Genomic DNA, 15698 nt, shown 5'->3' on the forward strand with positions numbered 1-15698 from the left:
TAAATTTGAATTCATTTCTCTATTTCTATAAGAATCTACAATCATTATTGTTGCCAACTTCAACCATCATAGTTTCCTTGCTATCCGCTAGATATAAATCGGACGGCCTATAATGCAGGATGGCAGGCACACCATCATCAACAACTCTATTTTTTTATAAGAGTAGAGATAAAATATATTAAACGTAGTATAACATGTTCATAACCACACCATGTGTATCACCATTATATATATTCACACATGCGTCGATTTGAAACACTATGATAAATTCTTCAAATATCTAAATTCGCTTTTTATAATGAAGTATATATGATCTCTATTCATCTTTTACACCCACACAACCCTCTTAACTTTGTAGCTAGCGCTAACTTTCTCTTGTGCATGCACACGCCCGCATCCCTCTTACCCTCCCTCAGCATTCCCTAGCTCCATCGCGCAAATTCGTCTTTTCACTTTAGGTCGTTCACCCACGGTGTGTGTAGGCCCCCCAGCTCCTTCTTTACGGCACACATCGATCGATATGCCTCTCTGGCCAGGTGTGCCTAGCACAAACACAAGCTTCCCCTCTTCTCTTATCACCGTCCATGCCTCACTCCCACCACTCTTTTCATCGTTCTCGTACTCGCACACTCCTCCCCCCTCGATATAGTATTCCTCCCGTACCACCACCTACATGCATCCCTCTCTCTCTCTATCCTTCTCCTCGTGCCTCATTTGCTTCTAACACACACATGCATGTATATCGATCGATCTCCCAACATATACCTAGATCAACTTTAACTACCCCTCCATCGATCGGCGTACCTCACAAGTTATGTCTCTCCTTTCTCTAACAAAGGGCGATTGATCTTCCTATGTAGTTACGTCTGCTTACCACAGCCACATCGTCCCCCCTCATCATTCGTGCATGCCTCCTGACCCGTCTCTCACACGCACGTGCACAGACAACAAGCAGCCATCTCCTCTCTTATTGATATTGCGGGCGTGCCCTCCGTTTGTCTAGCAAGCCTATCCCACCATTTGTTAGAAGCAACTCCACTACCACCCCCTCCAACACTCTAGCTCTGTCTCTCTCCCAACCTTATTCCTCTCCTGCACATATGCATGGATGCTGATCGATCTCCCTTAATACATGAGGCAGATTGATCTCCTTAATACATGAGGTAGGCCTCTCTCCTCCTCCACACATATACCATCAATTGTACCTCTATAGTTAATTAGGCCTCCCTCTTCCCCCACCACACACCGATAGTCGAGCGCTGCAGGTAGGTATCCATGCCACAGCGACAAACTGCACATGTCCCATCTCACGTTCCAGTAGGCCAGCCACTCTATATCTTTGACGTGGGCACACAAAAATTCGATGGCACTCTTTATCGATTGTGCTCGCACACACACACATCATCCCTCTCTTCGATTCTATGGACACCTCAAGATGCATTTGTATGAGTAGTTTATCTTGTGAGAGAAAAGGTTGAACGAGGGAAGGCCTTATTTGCGAACGTGGAGAGACGTGTGGGTATATTTTTGCAAAATTGCCATAGTTTCTTTCCTATCCGTTAGATATAAATCTGACAGCCTATATTGCAGGATGGCACGCACACCATCATCACCAACCCTGTTTTCTACTCCCTCCGTCCGAAAATACTTGTCATCAAAATGGATAAAAAGAGATGTATCTAAAACTAAAGTACGTCTAGATACAATTCCTTTTATCCATTTTGATGACAAGTATTTCTGGACGGAGGGAGTATTTGTCTTTTTTAGAGATTTCAACAAGTGACTATGACCGGACCTTACCAACATACTCAAAAAGTAGTCCATAATTTTGATGTTACCCTCTTTTCTTGGTGGTGCAGTGCCATCTGGATACCTCATAAATAAATAAAGTACTACATGATACTAATATATGATACATGGCACAGGAGTACTAAGTATTATTAATATAGTTTTGCTAGAACTCATCTAGATGAGATATAATTTGGTCTCATTCATCTTTTATAGCCATTGGATGTGATGCTATATAAGATGCGTGTGTGCTGACGTGGGTTGTATTTGTTCTTGTGCAATGAACTGACCACTACATGTCATGTTTGATAGTCTCAAGTCATTAAAAGCATACAAGCCCCACATCTCTTCTTGGTTGATTCCTCTATTTATGTCAAAAAATAAGAAACAACGTGAGAGTTAATGCACCACGCCTATGTGTTTACTATTTGGTTTTCGTAAGATGACTTAATACTCACCTACACGGAGGGAGTATTCGATTTGACAGCGGGTGGCGCAGTTCCCGATACGGCTTTAATGCAGACGAGGGAGGGAGTAGCGGTTCCCGATATGTTGAACGGCCAATGCATCCTCCTTCAATTAATGCATGAGATAAGTAATGGGAGGAGGTCCGGGAAAAGAGGCTGCACAATGTGAATGCAACGCAGTTTTCCCTCGTTGCCCTCATATAAAGGCGCCCCTCCATTCCAATGCATGTACCACATCGTATGCACCTAAGCATTTGCCTAAGCACCTACACTAAGCACAAAAGAGCTCACTCCAGACCCATGGCGGCCTATGACATGGCACCGAGGATCATCTCCAGACGGTGTTGGAGACCGGCTAGTGGATGGCCGCCTTCGACGCCAACTACGACTCTCAGTTGGACTAGATGATCGTTGCCACCAGCAACAAGTTCACCGTCCTTAAGAAGCTCGCGGACGACATCGCCGTACTCCTCCAGCCCGCACGCCCGGGCTCCTCATTGCCTGGCACTCTAATCGGCCTCCATGGCCGGAACCTCTTTCAAGCACTGGTGGCCCTACGACTGCCCGCCGACGCCACGAAGAATGTCCACCTGGAGGTCACGCTCGCCGTGAGGCGCCTCGCCCTGCAAGAATTCGTCGACCTACACATCCACATGTATGAGGAAATCATGTACATAGGTATCTACAAGGCCAGTGAGGACGCTACGACGTTGGCCTTCCTCAACCGGCTGGAAGCCTTGGATGCCTTTGCTGAGAAGCACCTCGACCTCGCCACAAAAGCCGCCACTCCTTAGCCGCCGGTCAGTAGCCCGACGCACTAAGTTGAGGAGGAGGAGGAGGTCGTACGTTCGTGGATCCAACTTTCTTCTTGCCTTCTGTAACCACCACTTCGATCGCATCATCGTGGCCTTAATTCTTATTGTGCTGTTGCATTCTCGTTCCAGTCAATACCGACATGTGCGATCCCTTTGCTTAATTATATGCATCACTATAAATAGTACTCCATCCGTCAATTTATAAGTTGTGCTTACCTTTTCCATCAACTTCATGCAATGTGCGGGCATCTTGCTAGAAACACTACAATATGTCTATATAATCCGTATGTGATAGTCCATTTGAAATCTCCAAAAAGACAAATATTTTGGTACGGGGGGAGTAATATATTAGGAGTATATCAAAACAATAGTGATTTCTTTCAAGTTTGTGAACAAATACTACTATTCTACTACTTTGGATCCGTCACAACACACGGGCACATTGCTGGTAAAAGGAAAAGGCCTGCCGCGTTCGCGTCGCACCCCCACACGCCCGGGAATCGGGAGTACAACACGGCCCGTCCGACACGACACATAGCTTAGGGAAGGCGTGTTGCCTAGCATTTTCACTTTCATGTGGGACCGCCGTTGAGCAAACTGACACCCCGCCCGCCGCCAGGTTGGAAAACAGAAACGAGGGGAAGATCTAGCTGTAGCATGAAAGCCAAGAAATTTGGTGTCAGACGGGGCTCGTTGATAGAGTAGGAGCATTCCGTACTAGTACTACTCCTACTAGTACCAAGTTTGTAATCCTAATACTATATTACTAGTACTACCACTATACAACTAGTAGGTACATGCACGGCACAACATCGTAGGAACAAAAAATGGAAGATCTTGTTTTGGGTGATTTATCTGTTTCTCAATCAACGTAGTATGAATAATATGATGTGGGGGGCACCCATGAAGCTTATGTGGGTTGGTTGCTTGGCTACGGAAGGTTAGAGAAAAATAAATAGATAATGTGTTTAGAGTGCACTCCACTAAATAGATATATATACTTTGGATCCATTGCAACGGATTGGCACATCTATATCTATACCCCTTATATAGTGTATGAAAAACTTTGAAAGTTGGTCGTTGGATAAAGCCAATCCGACGGTACAAAGATGGAAAATCCGAGCACTACTGGCCGTTGGATATCATCCACCAGATTCTGCCACATGTATAATCTAGAAGACTCCATGGTTGAGCTTAATTCATGACTAAGGGCCTCTTTGATTCATAGGATTGTAGAAACACATGAATAGAAAAAAAGTAGGATTGGAATGGCATGTTCATTGGATCCCTATAGGATTTGAGTTTATTTGATTGTGTCACATGAAAAACAAAGGATTTCTTTCAAGAGGTTGGAGTGCATGTTAGAATTGCTGTGAAACATAGTACAAATGAATCCTTAGGAAAATATTCTACATGATTCAATCCTACGAATCAAACGACCAACGTAGGAAAAATTCCTAAGGATTCTAATCCTTCAAAGATCCTATGAAAATCCTTTGAATCAAACAGACCCTAACTTTGCCACAACTAAGCTTAGGCAAAGTTATTAGTTCTTCAAAATGAGAGAAACAAGTTGGCAAGCCTAAGGGAATCTTGCCACATTTTTGTGTGTATGTCATGTGGGGCCTTAGTGTGGCTTGCCTAAGGTGTGGCTTGAACCAAACACTCACCTAAGTTAATCAAACTTGCCTAACCTTACATTCCACCAGATGTTGCCACATGTTAGAATCCAGAAAGCTCCACATGTAGAAGCATAATGCACAAACCACCAGAATCTCATGCGTGCAATGCACGTGTACCTTACTAGTACTAGTTGGTAGTAGTAAGAAACAAATTCCAGTTTTGGCACGAGCTCATACTGCGGGAGCACCACAAGGCCTGCCGCAGGAGTTACATTTCCCTCTCGGGGCCCACGGGACCGAACTTCGGTGGCTTAGTGCCCGGCCTATGACATTATGAAATGCGGACCTTAAATGTGACTGGCCCACATGTCATTCTCATGGTGGTGGCGTGGTTCGCGACTCACTCGTTCAAGATGAACCGGCCGGTGGTGGCGTGGTCGTGGCGAGGGTGCCACGGCTGGTCGTCGGGGCGTGACGAGGCGTAGATGGCCACACCGGCGGGTACTCCCTGTAGTACTCCCTTCGGTCCTTTTTACTCTACATATTAGGTTTGTTCGAAGTCAATCTCATCCAACTTTGACCAAGTCTATATAAAAAATTATAGACATTCACATAACAACACCAATATCATTAGAGTCATCTTGGAATATATTTTCATATTATATTTATTAGATATTATAGATGCTAATAATTTCTAATATAAATTTGGTCAAACTTAGCAAAGTTTGACTTTCGGCAAATCCAATGTGTAGGGTAAAAATGACCGGAGCGAGTACATAAGTACTCTAGCTGAGGATTGATGCCCGGGACGAAATGTGTCACAGCCGCTGGATGAAAATTCGATGGTGCGGGAGTACGGATCGGAGCACAGCAGCGGAGTAGGCAAATCACGTCCAATCGGGTATGTCTGTGGTAGAAAGTTGATGGTCGCCGCAGTTCAGCTGGCCCGCATGTCATGCACACAAAGGCAGAGGAGCGGTGGGGCTGAGAGGGATGAGGGGCACGTCAGGGGGATGAGGATCCCCTAACGCGAACAATCCATTCTGTCACTGACATGTGGGACCCATAAGCGTCGGTCCCACCTGTCAGCGAAGGAAAGGCAGGTTAAGGCAGTGATAGCCACGTCAGAGGATCCATGTCCACGTCGGGGGACGTTGTGCCGTGGGTTGGAGCGGCATCGTGGGAATCGCGTGTGGGTGTGGCAGTGGTAGAAACAAGAAACATGATGGTCGCCGTGGTTCAACTTCCATGGACAAGTTGTCATGTCTGCTGACACATGTATATCAAAACTAGAGTGTTTTTATTTCAAGCACGTGAACAAGTATTATTCTACTACTTTGGATCCATTGCAATGCACAGGCCAGCACATTGGTAGTAGTAGTGTCCATCTCTATCTCTAGAGGCCTTCCCTCGTTCATCCTTTTCTCTCACAAGATAAACTACTCATACAAATGCATCTTGATGTTCCGTGGAACGCACGAGGATGTTTCCTTGGGGATCTCTCCAGCGCGGCGTGGCCGTAGTTGCAAGTTGACGCCCCTTGAGATGCCGACATTGAGGGGCACTCGGATTTCCTCTGATGAGAAGGTAAGATGAGTTTGATCACGTAGTAAATGCATTCTAAAGACTACTTCCGTGTCCATTTCCTAATTCTCCCCCTGCCCACTGTTTCACAGGTTAGGCTCGGTGCGAGTGGAGATTGGCTTGCATATGTATAGGAGGGTACCAACATCAATTTGCACAATATTTACAACGGTGACACCGTTCCCATAGAACCTTTGTCCAACAGTGGGATCAGGCATGCAACGGGCCACCGCATGAATTGGTATGATGGAACCACGATGAGATTGAATAAGATAGCACGAACCTTGCACATGGCGGTCAAAGGCGGACCATGCTGTCTGCGGCCCATTTGTTGCCGTACGAGTAGGAAGACGCTGTGCTCCTTTCAGACCGCATCTTCGCGGTAACAAACCAGGGGACTTATTTTGTATGGGACACATCCTATGATATACTCCCTCTCTCCTAGTTTATTTGTTTTTAATCTTTTCGTTTTATAAGTTTCAAATTCAAATTTAGAGCTCCCCATCACATGTTGAGATTACAATGTCCATTAAATCCTTACGTGCATGTATAGTAAAGAAACAAATCTCGAGTTTGGCACGAGTTCGTGCTGCGGGAGGACCACAAGCCCTGGTGCGGGAGATACATTTCCCTCTCAGGGCCGTCGGGACTGAGCTTCAACGCCTTAATAAACCTACCTTTGAGTCAATAACATGTGGACCCGATAGGTGACTGGTCCACATATAATGCTCCCATAGGCAGAGGGGCAGTGGGGCCAAGAGGGGTGAGCCGCAGGTCGGGGGACGTGTGGTTTCATGGGTTCGAGCGACATCGTGGGAATCGCGGGTGGCTGTGGTAGAAACTTGATGCTCGGCGCATTTTAGGTGGCCCACATGTCATGCACACAAGCTGTCATGTCTATGGACACATGCACCGCATACCAATCACTGGAAGCAGTAGCAGAGAAAGCTATATATGCAGATAAATAGTTCCTTATAGTCAAGTGGACCCACGCTACTACTCTGTTCTAAAGACATGCACACCATCGAAATAGTCCATCTATATCAATATACACCGAGAGGGAATAATTCTTTTACAAGAGAGGAAATAGTTCATCCATCCATAGTGCCCTCCTGCTGGTGCAGCCTTTTCTTCTTCTTCTTCTTCTTCTTCTTCTCCTTTTCTTCTTCTTCTTCTTCTTCTTGTCATTCTCTATGGGAGACGGCTTCGCAACAAGCTCTTTGCACGTTGCAGCTATCTCGAAACTCACACGGGCATCGAGCGCAGCATATTTTATCCACTCGTACGTCAAGGGATAATTATCCCATCCAGACGACCTTAATGCCACCGTCTCGTCACCCTTCTGAAGATTTGTTCCGAGCACAAAATTTTCTACGTCGAATAGGGATGGTGTCTGTTTATCACAATCTTCTACAGGATGCGATGCTTTTCAAATCAAGGTTGTACGGCTTCAGCTTCTGTTTTTCCCCTTCGATGGCTGCCCCACAGAAGTATACGTCCTCCCGAGACAAGAAATCGTGAAGCTCACGTGGTATGGAGGGCGAGTGTATGATGTGGTACACCAAAACATCATCTTCGTGGCACAGCTGAAGGACGGCGGCGCACTGGATCTTCCCAAGGGCACGCTCTGTGTACTCTGCGTCGAGACCGATGACCCTCGTCTCTACCTTTTCAAGGGAGTTGGATACATTGTTGATCCACTGCGAGACAACCCTTGGGTGGACGGTGACAGTGGCAACTATGCGCATTGAGCCTTCGACGAGGACATGTTGGACGCTAAAAACCTGCATCTCGATCTCTTCCGCCATTTGGAACCGCTGGAACGGAGGTCTATGGTTTGGAGAATTAGGATTAGATGGCTAGTCTAACTGAAGTAGTAGATGATTATTTAAAGAGGTTAAAACAATGTGAACGCAGTGGGGTTTAGATGCAAATGAAGACGAAGGGGAGGTGAAGAAGACGAGGAGAATCGGTTCCCGATGGAGAAGTAAATGGGAGAAGTGGCGTGCAGGCAGTTGATTAGACGGCTAGGTAGACTAAATGAAAAGGCTATGCGGGTAGACTGATGAGTCATACCTGTTCGCGTACGTGCTCATCCTTCCTGATAGGTGGGACCTATGCATGCAAACAGATAAAAAATGTCCTGGATACAGAACATGGATAACACTGTATATTTAGTGTAGAATCTTTTTAGTACTTTGAATTTTGGCCACTACTTCTGCTGTTTAGTACCTTTTCTGAATTTTGGGCACTACTATAGTAAGTTCAAGTGAGTAACTATAGTAACTTCAAGTGAGTAACTCCATTTCTGATTTTTTTACATAAAACTAACCATGATATTTGTTCCTCTGTTCTGGTCATAATTATAATCTGATGGCTGAACGCTTAATCATTCTCATAATGTTTACATGATGCACAATTATACTGCCGTCAAAACTACTCCATACACACACTTTCGAAACTGACAAGATGGTGGTGGAGGTGGGAATAAATGTTTAGTATTGGTGCTTTTTCTGTGCTTACAAAATTCAGATTGAATTTCACTACCAAAAGAAAAGAAGTGGAGATTAAATGTTGCTTTCCACTTACTTCACCTGTTTGTAACTCTTTTGGTGCATTTTCTGCAGAACCTATGTGTAGTTGCAGCATACATGCCAGTTCATCAACTGCTCGAAGAAGAAAAGAAGGTGGCATTTCCTTGCCTTTAGCATACAGGCCAGTTCACTTAATGTCCTCTGGTGCTATGTTTCTGAGAACATCCATGTTTTTACTTATGACTTTGCTAGCATTCACAAGTCTATTGAAGCGTGCATGTCTATGTGAATCTTGCTGTCTACTAAGTAGATGGCGTGTAGCCTGGCAAAGGATATTAGTACTTGGTGCATTCTAAGTTTAGAACTACTCTAGATTTACAAGTGTTTACTGAAGATGACAAGTGTTTATTCAGTTCTAAATATAAAGTAACTAGTAGACAAACAACATTCATCTTTTTCTGTATATGAAGAAGAGTAAACCTAGCTAATTCAAATAATTCCAATTTTAGGGACATGTTTTTATCAACTCTTAGTTAAGGGGTTGTGTCAGTTTTCAGTTTTCAGTTTTGTGCTACTTGAATTGATTCTCCAGGAATATTTAGGGAAGAGTCATGGCTATGCTTAGCTCTCTGTAAAATGAATGACTGAAATTGGACAATTGGAAACTTTAGGTATGTTTGCAATTGGGCAAATGGTGTATAAATCCAAATAAAGCAAATAAATTCAAATGATTCAAATAAATCCAAATAAACATGGTTGATCTTCATTTTGCATAAACCTGGTTGAGTATTACAGAGTAATTGACAACAAATTGACCTGGTTGGAATTCATACAACAATAGTAACAGCTAATTGAACTTCTTTTGCGTGCATTTATCACTCCAGAAAACTTCCAGTAACAAGTGAGCAGCCTCTGCATTTTCTCAGTGAACTTTTGAGTGCATTTATCACTTGTTGGAGTATGCTACAGCTTCTGCAAATCACAAACTCCTTTAGTTTACATCTCAGTTTTAGCAAACATTACATTTTTAGTAAATGAGTCATAACTGAATTACAGGCACTGTAGTTTCTCTACAGTATTGGAACACTGAACATTTTCAGTTAACTGTAGCAAGAAAAACTTCCAAAAACTAGCAGATCTCCAAGAATGCCAAGAGTATTACTCAATGAATTTGATGGCATCAAACTAAATTTTCACTATAGTCTGTTCATCATTTAGCAGCAGTGTACAACCTTTGTCCTGGATTATTTCTCTAGCTTTGTATCCCCTGACTGAATTTTCTCCGCCTGTAGTGAGAACAGCAAATTCAGACTCACAGCAACAAATTGAACAGCAGCAGTAGCAGAGGCGGGCAGGGCTGACTCACCAGTACAGGCGGGAGTGGCAGTAGAGGCGGGGCAGGGGAAAAGGCAAAAGCAGCATCAGAGGTCCACGGTGCCGGCGTCGTCCACCAGTAGCAGCATGAGAGGCGGGAGTGGCCGGAATTGTCCACGGCGCCGGCGGCCGAAGCGGACGAAATCGGAGGCACAGGTGAGCTGCGAAGGTGGGCGAACGTGGGCGGCGACCTTCAACGGGGTCGGTGGCGTAGCTCAAGGAGGGCGCCGACGCAGGTCACCTTCACGGCGGGTGGTGCAGGTGGTAAGCTGCGGCACAGGTGCAAGCGGGTGGTGGCCCTGTTGTTGGTCGCGGGCTATGCCACGGTTCTGGTGTTGGTCGCGGCGTAGATCCAGGCGTGGCCGACGGGGGAGGAGGAAGGAAGGAGATGGACTTCTTTGTGACGTGTTTAAAACTCTGTGGTTTTTTTTGCAAAAAACCAAATACACTGCCCTGTGGACAACTTTTCCCGGACAGAGGGAGTACTAGTTAAATCCGAACTATGGGTGTGAAGCACTGATATGCCAGTACATTTGATTGTGACCTATTCTAATTTTGTACCTGATTTTTTTAGAAAGGGATGTACGTCAACTTAATGTGCTAGCAGAACTTATTGTCTTGTCTGTCTGTTTTCTTTGCACAACATTCAAGATATTTCCCTGTCATTGATAAAGATGATGAACCGTTATGTACGACTTCGTTGGTTTCAACATAGCCCTTCCCGTAGCGATCCACTGCTTCCATCCTGATTGTGCCGCCTGCGTGAAATTTTTGTATGCAAGTTCAGTGTGCTATGATGTTCTATATGATTGTGTCAACTATATAAGTTTTTACTGAGCATCAGCAATGCATATGGCTGAAAGATGTATTTACGAGCATCGACCGATGGGTCTCTCTCTCTATCTCTCTCTCTCGCACACACACACGCACACACGGGCAAACGCACAAGTGGGACACGTTGAATTATTTATTTGCTCGTGAAAGCTTTTAATTAGGCTCCAATGTAATCTAACTTTTTTTTAATTGAGCTCAGTGACTTCAAAAAGTTGTACAGAAGCCTTGTTTGGGCCTTTCCGGCGTCACCGAATGTGGGCTGAGTAACCATGTTAGGTTGTACTGACTACACAGGCCTTTTTTTCAACATCAGCAATGCAACTAGGCCGACAGTTGTACACAATATCCGGGTCAACTTGTTATTCTCCGCCCTGCTAGGATGCAAACTTTCCTAGGAGGTATGCATTAGGCTTAACAAGAAAATGGACTTTAGGAAATAATAAATGGGATGTAATTATAATAACTGGGCAATTACTATGCACCAAACACGTAATTAGTTTGAACAATATATTATTTTTGGAATTTGGAAATTTTAATTTCATTACTTATTGCACGCGCAATATTTCGTTGGATTTTAACGTAATACAACTTTATTTTGAAATTATATTTGACCTGACTAGAAATTTCAGATAAAAATATTTCGGATCCCATCAAAATGTGGGAATTTTTTTAATTCTGTTTTGAGCGGTTGTTTGATATTATTAATCGTTGTCCTAGCTAGAAGTTGGGTTGTATTTTTAAGAAACTGTAAATGGGCTGTAGTAAATTCCATTAGAATTAAAAAATGGGTTGTACATTCTTACAAATCGCAAATGGACTATACGTTCTCTGCCAAATCCGAGCTGTGGGCCTACTAAGTTGACGCATACCAAGGGCTTTGTCAACTTAGTCAATATAAACGATTCTAGCTGCCGTGATCGTACGATGTCCATCCAACGGCCGTAGTGCTTCTTCAACCTCTGGTCTTCTTGCTCCCGCCGCCCAAAGCAGCGCCGGTCGTGTCGCGTGCTCCTGCCTCCCGTGGGCGGCTGTGATGCCGCGGAGGCCTCACCGCCCCGTACTACTCCCACCGCTGGCCAGGCCATCCCTCTACTCACCACAACCCCTGTTATTCTGCAGCGACGGCAGCCTCACACCGCAGCCGAACCAGTGAACCCTCGTACTCCTCTTCGCGCGGGCTTCCGCTGTTGCGTCTTCCCTGGCTCCGTGTCGTCCCCTTCCTAGGCCGCGCCGTCGTCCAGACCACCACCCTGGTGCTCTCGGTGCGGCGTGGTCAACGTGGTCAACGACCGACTTCCATCGGAAGAGTACTGTACGTGGAGAGGCTGACAGCTGGGTCCAGGCGGCCGCAAGGAAGTGCCTCCTTATTACGCGCAAAATAATTATTCCTCCACCTGACAGCAGGGACCCACCGGACGGGCCACCTTATTTTGCAAAAAAAACGTTTCCCCCCTGACTACTGGGACCCACCGGACGGGCCAGCGTATTTCGCGAAAAAACGTTCCCCCCACTGTCAGCTCAGACCCACCAGAAGTGCCTCCTTATTACGCACAAAAAAATGAATACTCCGCCTGCTAGCTCGGACCCACCATGGTGGGAGGCTGACTTGTGGGCCTACTAAGTTGACTGGTACGGGGGCCTTTGTCAACTTTAGTCAATATGAACGATTCTAGCTCCAGTGACCGTACGATGTCCATCCAACGACCGTAGTGCCTCTTCAACCTCTAGTCTTCTTGCTCCAGCCGCCCAAAGCAGCGCCGGTCATGCCGCATGCTCCTGCCTCCCGTGGTCGGTTGTGCTGCCGTGGAGGCCTCACCGCCCCCTACTATTCCCACCGCTGGCCAGGCCCTGCGGCGACGGCAGCCTCACACCGCAGCCGAACCAGTGAACCCTCGTACTCGTCTCCGCGCAGGCTTCCACTGTCGTGTCTTCCCCGGCTCCTTATCGTCCCCTTCCTAGGCCTCGTCGTCATCCACCGCCCTGGTGCTCTCGGCGCGGCCTTGTCAACATGGTCAAGGAACGACTTCCATCGGACGTGGACTGTACGTGGAGAGGCTGACAGCTGGGTCCACGGCCGCAGCAAGGAAGTGCCTCCTTATTACGCGGAAAATAATGATTCCTCCACCTGATAGCTCGGACCCACCGGACGTGCCACAGTATTTCGCGAAAAAAATGTTTCCCCCTGACTGCTGGGACCCACCAGCTACATCTTCACACGCAAGGAAGTGCGTCCGGGAAAAAAACAACGACTCTCCCCCTGACTGCTGGGACCCACTAGCTACTTCTTCGCAGGCAAGAAAGTGCCTGACAGTCGGGACACACCTGGTCGAAGCGTACCTAGCATTGTCATTCTGGTCACGAACGTGTACGTACATATATACTGGTGGATGTAGAGGCGCGCACGTGTCGTAGTAGAGGCGCGTACGTGTAGTAGTGGAGGCGCGCACGTAGCATGTACATGTACGTACAGCGGACAGGGTGCAAGAAAGAAAATACGGCCACATATGTGTACATATGGGCGGGGTCTCGAACGCCTACTTGCGCATACGTACGCCCAGGGCTCGTGTGCATGGCTGGGTCGGAAACGGAGAAACAACGTTGTCGTCGTGTTCTTGGGGAGGCAACGGAATGCGTCGTGTTCATGGGGAGGCAACGGAATTCGTCGTGTTCATCGGGAGGCAAGGGAACACGTGGGAGCCAACCGGCTGGGTCAGAACGGAATGCGTGGTCATGTTCATCGGAGGGCTTGGACGGAACAGGCGATGGAAACAAGGCCTGGCGTATCGTAGAACGGAGGAAACGGACCTCCTACGGTCGAAACGGGGGTCCTGTTGATCGGGAGGGGTGTGGCGTACCGCAAAACAGAGGAAACGGACCTCCTACGGTCGAAACGGGGGTCCTGTTGATTGGGAGTGGTGTGGCATACCGCAAAACGGACGAAACAAACTAGTGTTGGAGCGCTACGGTCGGAACGGGCGTCCTGTTCATCGGGAGGGGTGTGGCGTAAAGCAAAACGGGACTCCATGGGATACTGTTCATCTCCACCGTCGACCTCCTCCAGCCTCCACGGGCTCCTGTTCATCCAGCCTCCACCACGCGCAACTCCACCGGCTACTGTTCAACCACCCCTCCACCATCTACTGTTCATCTAGCCCTCCACACCATGGGGTCCTGTTCAACCACCCCTCCACGGGCACCCCTCCACCGTCTACTGTTCATCTAGCCCTCCACCACACCACGGGGTCCTGTTCATCCAGAGGCAACGCCACCGCTCACTGTTCATCCCAGAGGTAGCATCAATCGGCTTCAGTTAACAGCCATCGATCAATCTCTCGGGTTCAGTAACGCGTAGCCTGCAGTGCAATCACTCGGGTTCAATTAGGGCCCAACGCCTCGCTCGGGTTAAGTTAGAGCCAATGCCTCGCACACACACGCGTACGTGTATGAGAGAAACGCGCATCGCTCGGCCCCCGACCTCCCACCGTAACCGGTAACTCCCCGAAATTTTCCTCCCCCTCGCTTCTACCACGGTTTTTTCCGTCATGGACGGCCCAAAGAATGTCATGCAGCTGCGCCTCCGGCCCGCCCAGGACGAAAAGCCTATTTTCTGTCCTGATTTTTTGTCATAGAAGTAGGAGCCCACCACATCTATGATGATACCGGGTTTTGTCACAATTATCTTCATAGAAGTGTCATATGTATGACAGAAAAAAATTTCGTTCGGCCCAAAATGTCACGGATGTGTCTTTTTTTTGTAGTGTTCACCGCACTTCTTCCCGGTGCCTTCTTCACCCCCAGGCAAGCCACAATACCCACTTGCATGATGGTCATGCAGTAGCCATGGTTTTCAACTTGAACATTTAGTAAATGATTGCTTGTTTAAAATATGGTTATAGTTGTCTCAAAAATTCTTATGGATAAATGCTTACTTTCTTGCTATGTTGTTATGCACCAGAATTGTCATGCCCTGCTAGTTGTTAGTATTCCTTTCATATGCTTATGCTTGCTAGTAGTACATATTGATGTTGGTAATGGTCTTCGGTGCATGACTGCCGTCGGTCCCGAGTACCGTTGTTATGCATGTCACATTGTATCTAGTGGGTTAAATGCTTGCATTGTGGCATTGTTGATACGTTCTTGCATGAGATTTATTGTTGATGCTAATGGTCATGCTATGTTTCGTAGAAGTATGTACTTATGATGTTCATGCTAGTCTATATGCCATGATTAGTTGGATATAATTCATTGTTGATATGGTGGATAGTTATGTGGTTCTCTCATGATTATGTTGATATCATGCTCATGCATTGTAATTGCATCATGTTATTTTATCATGGCTCAGCATTTTGCATTCAAGTTTAACCGGATTAAATTGAACTTGAACAACTGTTAGCAGAGTCATGGTGCCACCATATCGAAACTGACCAGTGCAACCTCACTTGCCGATATGGGAAGGTCCGAACTGGGTCTATTGTCATGCCTCCCGCCGGTGCCTCCAACTAGGGAAGGTTATGGGTGTGCTTACCCTGATCAGGTAGGCGGACATAACCTTGTGTGCCCGTAGTTTGGATGATAAGCGCTTTTGTCCCCGAGTGGGATCGTTTTGGCCACGACGGTGGTCAGTGTGTCTTTGGTAGACACGGGGCCACCCAGGACTAGCCCGTTGGGGATTGGGTCGGA

This window comes from Triticum urartu, chromosome 6, assembly GCF_003073215.2.
Source record: "Triticum urartu cultivar G1812 chromosome 6, Tu2.1, whole genome shotgun sequence".
Taxonomy (NCBI): Eukaryota; Viridiplantae; Streptophyta; class Magnoliopsida; order Poales; family Poaceae; genus Triticum; species Triticum urartu.